At 39.6% G+C, this 13254-nt stretch overlaps 1 protein-coding gene across 1 annotated transcript in view; it reads right to left on the bottom strand.

Moving 5' to 3' along the window:
• Nucleotides 1-509: 509 nt before the first annotated feature.
• The window catches only part of numb (NUMB endocytic adaptor protein), a 187242-nt gene continuing 174497 nt past the window's right edge, over nucleotides 510-13254 (bottom strand). The window contains exon 5 of the mRNA XM_089257357.1: nucleotides 510-528. The gene's annotated coding sequence lies outside the window, so the exon portion shown is untranslated. The remainder of the gene's footprint in view (nucleotides 529-13254) is intronic.

The raw sequence follows: 13254 nt of genomic DNA, 5'->3' as shown, positions 1-13254 counted from the left end.
CAAAGCAAACGTGGCACTCGACATCAATCAAAAAAAATCTCATCACGCCGAAGCCACTGACAGCCCGGCAGGCTGACGAATGGACGCACGGAGGGGCAGACGGACGGGACGGATGTCGGTAGCATTGCCCGCCTTTCCTTTGTCCAGTGGCAGCATTTACTTATAAATGAGTCTAGCTCCGAGACGCCTTGTGCGACATACAGGCTCAGCTCAGCTGGCAATGTGTGAGGAGTGCTGAAAAATGTCAAAGGAATGCGAAGGCTTATGAGATGTGCAGCTGACTTCCAGTCGATGCGGCTCTTGTCGCCAATTTGTTTTGGCTAATGATGCTGTCCCGCTACAAAATTATAATGGATTATCGCAATAAACTGCTGCCACAGGGCCACTAATTAATGAGACTAGCCCTGGTGAGGGCGAAAAATCTTTCGGTCTTTGTCACAGTACCAAAATAATAAAGAATATTTTACGAGATTAATGACCGTATGATATACTCGCCTTCTCTCTCTCTCTCTCTCTCTCTCTCTCTCTCTCTCTCTCTCTCTCTGTCCCTGTCTCTGTCTCTGTCTATATATATGCCAAAATGTCACTCTTTAGAAGTAAGCTCCACAATTCGGAAACCAAATAATATCAGAAGTACAATAAAAATCAAAGAATTTGAGAGAGAATTTAAATTAAAGATAATATATTGGAACTTTAAGTGGATTTTTTAAATTTTAACCCAGTCAATATCAAAGGTCTAATATTGTCTGATCTTTTGGTAGCACCTACATGGTCTGCTAAAGCTCTGAAGCTGGGCCTATAGCGATAACTGGAAATGAATGCTGGCCAATGGACGCTGAGTTGACAAGTTGTCAACAAGTCGTATGATTAATTAATGCAGTTTCAGTTGCAGTTGCAGTTGGAATCTGTTTGCGTGTGCAATAAATGATAAATTGGCTGTGAAAACATTTGTCAACAGCCGAACAATTTTCTGTTTGGCAACCAAAAAACAACTCTGTCTTTCATCGACGAATTTCAGCTCTGGAAGTGCCTCAATTAAAACGCCCGCTTCACTCCGATTGTTGTGTAGTTTATAGAAGGAAAATTTATATCAAATAAAGCTTTTAGATTTTATGGAAAATTTAGAATGTCAATCTTCAAAAATGATCTATTACGAGTTTTCTATAGTTATAAAATTAGTTAATAAAGTTTATCAATTTTAATTTTGAAATATTTCAAAAATTTCAAAAGGCAAAGATTTCCTTGCCCAACACTATCTAGAAAGAGAGGGAGAGAGAAAGCTTACAAACAGTGTTATAGAATTAGGGTAGAATCAAGTTTGGCAAGTGCTTCAGGCCATGGAGGTCTGGCTGGACTACAGAAATTACGCTTATGAAATACGAGCCCATAAATCTATTCGATACGCACTTGAGCAACGGCACCGGCGTTATAGCTGGCCATTGCCTTGACCAACTCGGCCAACTTGGGCTAATCACGCTATTCACAATTCAGCATTTGTTATTCTGGCCAGTGTAATTAGGCCTGCCGCCAAGTGGAACGTATTGCTAAGGAGGAGACGGCAGCAGCAGCTGCAGCAGCAGGAGGAGGCCGGTCAGGCAAGGGGTGGCGGCTCACTTAACAGATGGCTTCAGCTGCGGGCCAACTGCCTGTGCGGTTAAACCAATTGCAGTTGGGTTCCTTAACGCCGCTGTTTGCAATTCGACTGAGCGATAACGGTGCCCTGTTTCACATAATGACAATATTAAGTCTCGGCCAGGTGAGCTATCTCTACAAGCGAGTTCAGTGAGAGGGAAATAGAGTGAGAGAGAGAGAGAGGGAGTGATAGAGAAAGCAATTTATTGTTTCGCAAAGTGTAGAGAATATAAATGGATTTCTTAAAATTTCAGAATGCTCTAACTTCAAAATTGGAGTTTATATTTTATCCACTTAATACAAATTCAAAGAAATTACTCAATCAAGTGCTATTCAATCAAATTTATAAAAATTAATTCATTCAACTTAAGATTGTGTTTATCTATATATACAAATAAAATATTATATTATTAAGTTGAATCGCGATAATTCGAAAAGACGGGGGATCAGTTTTTTTTTTCGATTTACACAGATATTCAAATTATCGAGAATTTTTGACAACGAATTTTTTTCAAGGCGATAGAATTTTTTTTAATGATTTATTGCTGTTTTAGCGGGGTATATATTATCGAAGCTCGACTGTATATTATATCATATTTGATTCGCTTTGCTACCTGAAAATGGATGAAAGCCTTTCGCCTGGATTTAATATCAACATATCCAAATCTTATTTAGTATCTATACAATGAACAATATTAATATAGTTGTCAGAGGTGGTCGTCATACATGTATACTCGAAAGCAAGGAACTTAGTTATATGAATACATATACAATACAATATATGTATATACAGATTTATGGTTCCGCTTTTTCCACAGCACAAAGTCGTGTGCAGAGGAAATGATAAAGCAACTATGCAACTTCCTTTGAGCTTTTTGTTTTCAACTTGATGACATTGTCATTATGCCCTTCATTATAGTTAACTGGACAGCAAAAAAAAAAGCTGAAGGAGAGAAGAAAAATACAAATGTGCTGGAAGCGAGCTTCGAAATGTGCAATGTAAACTAAGTAAAACGATGCAACGACAACAAAAACAACAACAACAAAAGCAGCAGCAGCGAAAATGAAACAAAAAACAAGAGAGCAGTGAGTGGAGTGATAAAGAATAATGACCACTTTGCCATCTCGTGGCAAATAACCATTCATCAAATTGTCCAAATTACAGACATTTTACAATGACGCGAGTTCTTCGCCCCTTCTGATGAGTTGGCAATGCGGCCGCCAGAGCGGCGACGGCGACAGAGACGACGACTGCAATTCGTTTCCACCAATTTTATGGTAACAAGCTTCTGCCCTTGCCTCTCTCTCTCTCTCTCTGCCTCACTCTCTCTGAGTTGAACAATGCAGCTGCTGGCGAATGAGTTGAATTTGGACCTCAATTCATGTTGAATTGCCAGCTGCATTTGGCCTGTCGTGTTATTTGCAAAACAGTCTACGTGTCGCGCCTAAAACTATGCAACAGCTGCTGCAGCTGCCAATCACACTCTGTCTCCACTCCCCACACTCTCTCTCTCTCTTTCCCTCTCTCTCATTGTTTTTCTGCTCTATTGCCGCCAGCCGCCCAGTGGGCAGCATTCAATTTCATGGCTCGCCGCTGCCGACAACTGCAATTTGGGGACATTAAGTTTTGACAGTGAATAATCACCACTGAAGGCGTTGACTATACCCACCACACCACGCAATAAAGCAAAACACAACACAGCAGAGCACAGCACACACCACATGCAGTGGCGTAGCGCACATGCCGTCGGCTATTCACTAGGATTCAGCTTCCCTATTATCGGCAGCTCTGCTACGCCTCTGCACACATGCATACTCCTGCCTACTGCTTTCTCTACTGCTCTCCTTCTCCCATTCTCATTCTCACTCCCATGCTCTGCCGAACGAAGCTCATTCATGAAATCGCGTAAGCCTCTGCGCCTATTATGAATTCAACTCAGCCTTCAGCGTCGGTCGACTCCAGAGCGAGGCGCATATGAAATTTTCATAAGCGAGCTTCAATTTGGAAGGCGACGCGTCGCAGCATGTGGCTGACTGAGAGTGAGGGCTGCCTAGAGTTGAGCTGGCTTTGTTTTGATTTATTTGCCACAGACACGACAGTTAATTTGATATTTTGATTAACTGCAGCAGAAACAAATGGCCGGATTGCATTGCAATTGGTTTCGGTCTTGGGAATGGTTTCGTTTTAGACTCCCACTCCTTTCCCCTCCCTTTCTCACTGTCTCTGTCTCGCCCTTTCACTCTGACCAGCCAAGGACTTGGGTGACAGGGGTCAGCCGCCCGTGGTAAGCTGGCTAATCCCTTACGTAAGCTCTCACTTTCGAGACCCGAACTGAGCAACGACATTTTTCGTGCTTTTCGCTTCGTTTCTTTCATGCTTTCCACATCATTTTTATTCACTTTGCGAAAATGTGAGAATAATTGCTGGGCAGTTAATTTATTATGTCGCTCTGCCCAGGCGAGAAAAGGTATGAGATATTCCGCTCTGACCCCCAGATCTGTTTAATGCACCACACTGCACACTGGTATAGACATTTTCATTTTTGGATTTTATATACTTATATCTATACATATATTTATATAATTTTAAGGAATAAAATATTTTTAAAAACTTTTTAATTTATAAAGAATATGTACACAGAAATGTAAAGCATATCATATATTTGTAAAAACATATTTGCAGTTTATTTTGTTATCAATCTGAAATCCTAAACGTATTTTTAATATATTAAGTAAATGGTGCAAAACGAAACTGTTTAGGAGTCAGGAATACAAAGAGGACTTATGTGACAACATAATGTTGTGAATATACATATATATTAGTAATCAGAAATATGTATATCATTTACGTATGGAATAAAAAATAAAAATAAAAAAAACTTGCCCAATTGTTAATGACTTTGACTTTATATATTTTTAATTATTAATATTAAGAAAAATGTTTTTTAGAATTATTTTTGATTTGTTTTAAAAATATTCATGTAAGTTTATCTTCTTTTAGTTTTAATTTTATTTTTCTTCCTACTTATTGCTTAAATTTGTTTACATATTTATTGTGGGCGAACCACTGTGCGGCATGGACTAACGTGCTGCTGGCAACTGTTTATTGTAAAAATTGATTTATTATCGCGATGTTCGGCTTCTCTGCTGCTGTCCCTCCACACACACACACACACACACACACACACACACACACACTCAGAGACTCAGGGGTTGCCCTTGCTGCCAGTTCATCATATACAAACTGGAGTGGCTGCCGTTGTTGCATGCACCACCGACAATGACTGCGTAGCAGCAACGTCGTCATCGTCGTTTGTTGTTGTTGTTGTTGCTGTTGTTGCATATTTGCATCGATTAAAATAAGAATTTTGCATGCAATTCGTGTTGTCGTCGCCTGGCTTTGTCTGCCACTCATTGGGCCCGACAACACACGCCCAGGGCCAGACCCAGACAGTGAAGCAACCACCGGTCCCCCCCAGCTTCGCCTCTACCTTTACCCCTGTCGCTGCCCCTACCCCCAACAACAGCGACATGCAGCTTAATAAATTTATAAAATAGCGCCAAGGAGCGGACACAGGGGCTGGTCGAAGGGGGTTGGGGGGCGAGGCACGAAAAGTCGAGCTGCTTTAAAATGCATATATGCATGAATTTTAACGAATTGCTGATGAAAATGTCGCGTCATAAATTATTTCATATTTAGGGCCGACTAAAAGTGTTCGAGCAGGAGAGGGGGAGAGGGGGAGAGGGGGAGAGTGGGAGAGGGCTGTGGAGCAAAGTGGAGATGCTCAATTTCTGTTTGTCGGCTATACAAAAAGCCGCGTGAGATAAATTACACTGACCGTGCTCCAGTCAGTCTCTATCTCTCCCTCTCTCTCTCTCTTCCTTCTTCACTGCCTCTCTCTCTCTCTCTCACTTAGTCTCGGCAAATTGGCCGTCTTTTTCGCTCTGTGCGCGCATAAATTAAATTTTATATTTTACTTTCGAGTTATGCGTCTGGGTAATTATTTTATCTTTCGGCCCCTGCACACACACACACACACACACACACACACAGTGTATGTAAAGCAAGCCGTGCAGTGAGTACAGTGAGCTCTGTACACAATGCACCAAGGGCTACGTGGCCACGCATGGCATTCAAAGGTTAATTGGCATTTTCGAGCTTAATTGCCTAGCGAGTGACACATGCACATGCACCACATCAGCACCGCCCAACCACACTACAAACTGCGATAACATCATCGACATGCAACCACCAACCACCGAGGCTGGAGCTGTTGCTAGGACTGGCTGGGGCTGACAGTTTGTTGATTGATTGCGGCCGAAAGTCGTTTGACTGCGCCAATTTAGATGGGCTTCCAAATGGAGTGCTCCCTGCCTCAAAAAGCAACGGCCGGACGGATGGACGGACGGACGCTCCTCTCGCATGACCATCAAAATGTCATAAAAATGCCAGAGGGTGTGCCAAAGCTTCTTCTAATTCGAGGCTAGCATGCAGCTCGACTTCCATGCAAATGTGCGTTCCACAAAAGTGAATTACGTATTTGACTTGTGGACTGCTCCATTGGGTAGCTTCCGTTCGTTCTTCCTGCGACTTCATTATGCTTCAAAATCTATGATAAATGCATCATCATGATTTGTGTTGGGATCTCAAATGAATTGATTGAAAATCTCCATGAAATTAGACAACAAAATTAATTCACTAATTCTCTTAGTACAATCCTAGTTAGATAGTTAAATGGTTAAGTGATTAAATGGATAAATTATAAAATCAATACAATGGATAGGACAGTCTCTATTTACTATAGATTTCTTTTTACTTTAAAGTGCAAATAATTTTATCAGAATCGATATTAAATTAAATAAAAATATTTATCTACTCGATTATCTCCAGTTCAAAAGAGAAGTCCTTAACTTAAAGACTTAGATATATGTGAGTAATACGAGAACGATACGATATAACATTGTAGTAGACTATACAATATAATAATATACTTTCAATTTAACAGTGTCCCGGCAGATTTTTCGATGCACATCACAGAGATCTACGATCTTAACGATTTACGATCTATATTATAAATTATATCATAAAAATCCTTTCATGACCCAGAGGGCAAATGCAGTTATTCCTGTGTCCAACTCCTTTGCAGCCATACTACGCAGATTTAAGATCGATTTACCATTTAAGATCTAGGAAACCAGTTCACTTCGACTGCTCTAATGTTAGATTGATCTATGCTGGGCAAGGGTATCATGCAGTCAGTTACATCCGCTGCCATCTAGCATATCAGCTTGTTATCTCGCGGCATGTGAGCTATATTCATATGTATGTATATATATTTAGGTATATGTGTATTCAGTGCTGTCCGATTATCAGCTTTCAGATCTTCCACTTATATGCGCTTATGCATATTTTATGATCTTGCCGAGATCCCAAGCGGGGCCAGCGCGTCATGCTCTTCTACTCGCAAGACCCATAAAACTTGCCATAGCGAAAAATGCAATACATTACTGCTAAAGTTGTTGTTGTTGTTGCTGTTGTTGTTGAGTGATGGCCGTATCTAATGTCGGACTGGCTGGGGCTGTCGTGTCGCGGCAGGCGTCAACACTGGCGCGCCAGAATTGGCATTAATGAGTAGACAAAGAGCCAAGCAACAGGCAACAACATGATGAAGAAGAAGACGAAGAGGTGCAGCAGCAGGGGCAGCAGCTGGGGGAGAAGGAAGTGGCAGAGTATCCACTTAGCAGCGGAGCAGCGCAGAAAATGCGTCGATCAAATTAACAATTTAATTTCTAAGAAAACTAATTAAAAATCACGCAACGCGCCAAGAGCTGTGCAACTAAAGAGTTCGTGCCTCCACTTAAACACCGCCCCACACCACCCCCTCATCCAGCACTCGCACCACTCACTGTTGCTTCTGCTCAGGCTTGATTGCCAACTGACTGGATGACTTGGCTGAACTGTCTAAATCGTTGTTGTTGTTGCTGTTGCTGCTGTTGCTGTTGCTGTTGCTGTTGCCGTCCGTGTCTGAGCCAAGTGGCTGCAACATGCGTCAAGCATTCGCAATTAGCGATGTTGCAGCCATCAGTCGCCCATTAAAAGCAGGCAAACATGCGCACACTTGATTTTCCAATCAGAACGCCCCAATAAGAGCCGGCCGGGCCTTCACTTCCAACTAGAAGCGGGCTGCCTGCCAGTCGGCGATGTCAGCAACATTTGTGCGAGACTCTTTAACCATGTAACAACAACAACAACAGCAACAACAACAGCTATAATAATATATTAAACCAGTAGAGCGAGCTGCCTTAACCAAGACGACGTCTTAATGCCCTAGGCAATGTGAGAGTTGTGCAACATCTTTGCGAATCGATATACCCACCCTTGGTTAGGGTATCCACATCAACTTGCAACTTGCAATTGCTGTCTGCCAGCGGCTGATGGATGGATTGCCTGTTTGACTGGCTGCCTGGTTGGTTGGTTGGTTGGTTGGTTGGTTGCCTCGCCCCGCCTCACCTCGACTCAAATGCAAGTCTCTGTCTGCCTCCTTGCCTTGCCATGCGATGCCACACATGCTAAACTATTTCCTACACCACCAGCACCCCTCGCCCCCTTGGTCCACACCCCTTGTTTGCTCGTGCCTGTCAAGAGTGGCAGCCACTGGGAGCGGCATGGCGCGATCAGCAGAGAGGGCCGTCCCTCGTATGCTCTATGTCTCTCCGTCTCTCTGTCTCTCGTCAACATTGACTGCTCACGCGACAGCGGGGCTGAAAGGCTGAGGGGCTGAGGGGCTGAGGGGGGCCCCATCATCTTTGCCTGGGGCATTGCTGATGTTGCATATAATTAATTTATTATGTCGTTGCCGTCGCAGCCCTTTGTGGCCACAGTCTGAGTTAATGACGTATTTATGGCTGCATTTATAATGCGACTGCACTCAGCTGCTCCTAAAAGGCTCTGCCTGCTATTAGTTTTGCATTTGAAGCCACACACACACATGCACGCACTGGCTGAGCTGCTGATGAGTTGATTTGCTGTTGCTCCTTGAACACTTCTCACAAGCCAAGGGTCCATTTAGTTGACTCTGTGGAGCTGACCAGTTGGGTGGCCTCATAAACACTCGGTTTATGTTGGGTGAGCAACGCTATATAATAATGAGAGGTCAAGATGTAAGTCCATAATGAGAAATTGATTTTGAACATCTAGCAGTTTTTTTTTTTAATTTTATAATTATTATATATTAATATTAATATTTATTATTGATTTTATTATTATTTTATTATTATTAAAATTTGTTCATATGTATATTTTTTAAAACAAATATTCACACAATTTCACATTATTTTGAAAACAACTCAATCTAAATATTATATATAAATTAATGTTAATGTATATACATTCCTAGGACTATGGACAGCAACAATCAAAGAATGAAATTCGCAAGGACTAAGAGAACGTAGGTAAAGAGAAATTATAAAAGAAATACCATTATTTATTTAAAATTTATACATTTATTTCAACTCATAGCCCGCATGGGTATGTTTATTGTGTGGCATCGTCTGAGTCTTCTGCCAGCTTTGAGTATTTTCCTAGCTTCTCCCACATAGGCCGAACAGTTAATTGACAAAATAGGTTTTTTTTTACAAGAAAATTCAAGTTTTGTTAACTAATTTAATAGCTTTTCTTAATTATATACAGCTAGTAATAAAAATAAAAAATCCATACATATACTCAATGTTTAGATGGAGTTCCTCAGATATATAAGGTTTGCACCAATCGAAATAGAGTTAAAATTGTATAGTCTTTATGACTTATGTGGTTTAAAAAGTAATCAATATGCGAGCTGAAAGTTTTAATGGTGCCCTGCCAAGTAAAATAGAAAGAAAGAGATCGATAGGCTGTCTTTCTTTCTATTTTAGTTAATGACATTTTTATTAATATATAATATTACATTTATAATTTCAATTTTTTTCGCACTTAGTCTATCACATAATAATAATTATATTTACTTTTAATAATCTTTACCCAATTTAAAAAAAATTTTATTAAAATCAAGTATAATATAGTACTAATACTAAATTTTAATTCCAACATCTATCATAATTTATCCTGAAAATGCTTTACAATTCAATATTCTATAACTATAAGTTCACAAGCATTTACATATTAAAAGACTACAAATGAATCCATCTACATCAAACTAAATGAAACTGGGCAAAAGAAGAGAACGTAGCTGACCTTAGAAGGGAATCATCTCCTGTCATTGCTGTCCACTCGAGATAGGAATAAAGTTGAAAAGGATAAATTGGAAACTGTAGGAGCAAAAGGCCCAACACACACACACACACACACACACAGACATGCATTCACATATACACACTCATATATGTATGCATTTAACGCATACCCAATTTCGTGCCGGCGCCCATTTGGCCTCGAGGTCAGTTTTTAGTAGGGAAGAAGTTCGCATGGCTCACGAATTGTTTTGTGGGCAAATCTGTCACTCGGCCTGTCAAGCTGCCACATACAGGCAGCAGGCAGCAACTGAGCTGAACAATGGACTTGACAGCCGACTAGGCCGGTTAAGCTTTAGACACAAGAAAAAGAGAGGGAGATTGAAAGAGAAAGAGAGAAAGAGAAAAGAAAGATGCTCGCAACGCGTGCGTGGGTCGGTTTGGCTCCCTGCGAAAAATGGATGATGTATACGGAGAACAGGACGTTATTCGAGTGTAAAAATTCCCTACGTTTGAAGCACTGCTCGGCCTACCCAATTAAATATAAAATATGCGTCTTGCCCGCCCGATGACCGCTAACGTATTTTGTGTTAGCAAAAGACTATAGCATTGCCATTGTAAGCAGTGATGCGCTTTTCGCCTTTTTCCCGCTAGATCTGATTTTCATAGGTCCTATTGCGAGATATATAAGAATAGAACATTATTCATTTTTTGGTATGTTGTCTAAAATAACATCATTCTTCTAGAATACCTATAACAAAATCTGTTCATATCATCATATCTATATCTTGTTTTGTATAGGTATTTTAGATTTTGCGGTAATTTATTCTGGACCCAGCTTGGACTGGATATAGAACCATTGCATAGGACAGCTGGGATAACATTATATAAATCTCATAATCTTTTATTTAAATGTATTATTTTTAATATTAATTAACATGTTTTGATTTTGTAGATACGCACGATTATTTAAGCTTGGGAAAATAATAGCTTTATTGATATAGTAATAATAACTTCATTTGTATTATTATTTTTTAGATTTCGCCTTTTCTTTGATTTTTATTGGTCAATCTTGCTTTTTTACTCTGAAAAATAAATAAATAAATAAAAATGTGCATCACTGATTGTCAGCGAAACCGCGCTGTGCTTTGCATTTTTCCCTGAGAAACAACAACTCCCGGTTGCCCCCATTGCCAATCGCAATGGCCTGGCCTCACGCTGATTTCAATTTCTCGAACGCCACGTGAAACGTTACAAAATTATTATAACGATGGATGACGATTGGCGGGCCTTTGGTTTTGCGCATTTCTTGACTTTTTGAATGATACGAACCGAACTGGGGGCGCTTTGTCGGCGGCTTTTCTTTTCTTTTCATTTCTGATTATATTTATATGTGTGTGTGTGTGTGTGTGCGAGGACCGCATGTGGTCAAAGTCAGAGTCGGAGTCGGAGTCCCACTGCATTCGACTGGCCATTCATGATACCCGCTCACTAATTCAACTCGAAATGTGTGAACAACATTTCGATTTCGATTTCGATTCGGATGCAGCAACTGGACGCTAATGATTAATGTATGAACACTTTGAGTGAGTTATGTGCTCACATCTGTTATGTATGTGTGTGAATTGAGAATTCAGTAGCCGTGCGTCGCTGTCGATCGCGCCGCGTGTCATTAAAGTTGACTTAGGCACAGCTGGAACCGTCAGTCATTCCCTTAACAAACCTAGAACTCCACACAGTGAAATGTCGAATCCGATTTGCCGCTATGGAACACTCAACACTACCGCATAATTGGTTCAGCCCGAAGAGAGCCACATTGATGATCATCAACCGAGTTGTCAATGAAATCGTCCGTCAATAAGTTCCATTTGTAATTGTGAAGAGCATTTGAACTTGGCGAACTGGCAATAATTAGAAAATTCTTATATTTATTGACAGAAAATACAAATCTTTTTTATATAAGATTTTTACTTCATAATTTCATATTTCATTTCGACAGGAAACATTTAAATTGGCAATGCATAAAACTCTTGCGAGTTTTCTTTTAGTATTATCAAATTTTTAGAGTACAATAGAGAATGTATATATACTTTATTGTGTATTTTTCATTTTATTTGTTGTTTATTATTAAAAAAAATAATATTAATAATGAGTATACTTTCATAAACTTATATATTTTATATTAATTAATAACACCATCATCGAATTTTTATATCACAAGATCTGTGGGTACTTTCCTTATAACATATGGATATATTTTTTCTCTTAAGTTATTTTGAAATTTTTGCATAGTTTTTTAAATGACCTGTGGTCATAACTTAAATGTATTATTTTAATTATTTATAGTACTTTTCTTTGTGATATATTTATTTATTTTTTTATTTACCTATTATATTATTTTATATATTTTTATTTATTATATTTTATTTAATAAAATAATTTTGTTTGTTATAAAAATGTTTATAATTTATGAAACAAATTTGTTCTTAAATTTTTTATAATTTATAAAAAAATAGATATATATAAAATAAAATAAAAAGAAAACAAATTGTTTTTCTGATATTTTTTATTTGTGTGTATGTGTTGTTTTTTTTTTGCAACTTATTTTAATGCTTACAGAGTCGTTAATAAGAATTTTGAATATCTCACATATAATAACTTCTATTAATCTTAAAAAACATCACCAACTCAGCTTTAGAAAGAGCATTTTTATTATAATTATCCGCATTCATTCAAGCACCTCAATTTTTGTTAAAGATTGTAAATCTGCAGATTCATAAGTCTGACCCCATTTGCATGAGCTATGTGATTATATAACTGGATTTGCCTTTGCTCTAACCTGTTTATTGAATACCCTATGCCATGCAAGTCATTTATATTCACTAGCATCGGTAGAAGGAGAGCTCGCTGCCAGAGACACATAAATAACTGAGACGCAATCGCATAATAGAAAATGTCGCTAAATGGCAAACAGCCCTGTGTGACGAACCCACCAAACCCACTGAACCCACTAAACCCACTGAGCAGCAGCAGAGAGGAGCACTTGTTTTATTGTTGGCAATATTTCTGAATGCAGACGGCGCGACACGGGCAGCTCGAACTGGAGTTGGTGCTGGAACAGGAACTGGAGCTGGCACTGGTCGGGGTGCATGGAGTTGCCTCTCGACTCTGGTTGAGAGCGTCAAAAGACGTTAATCACGTTGAGTTATGTGACGTTCTTATATCTGAGCCACCAAGTGTCACGTACGCATTTGTTTTCAACCGGCGGGGGCGACTGCATGGCTAGAGGCGCGGGGGGCGTGGCAGCTGCTGTTGCTGCTATTGCAATTTTGCAGTTCTTTTTACTTTCTTTTCGGCTGCGTCTCAGTTTTTCGCTGTTTTCCAGCAGCAGCCGCT

The sequence above is a fragment of the Drosophila navojoa genome, chromosome 3 (assembly GCF_054131105.1).
Source record: "Drosophila navojoa isolate 15081-1374.11 chromosome 3, UAZ_NAV_1.0, whole genome shotgun sequence".
In the NCBI taxonomy this organism is placed as follows: domain Eukaryota; kingdom Metazoa; phylum Arthropoda; class Insecta; order Diptera; family Drosophilidae; genus Drosophila; species Drosophila navojoa.
This window is presented reverse-complemented; position numbering and strand designations above follow the sequence as displayed.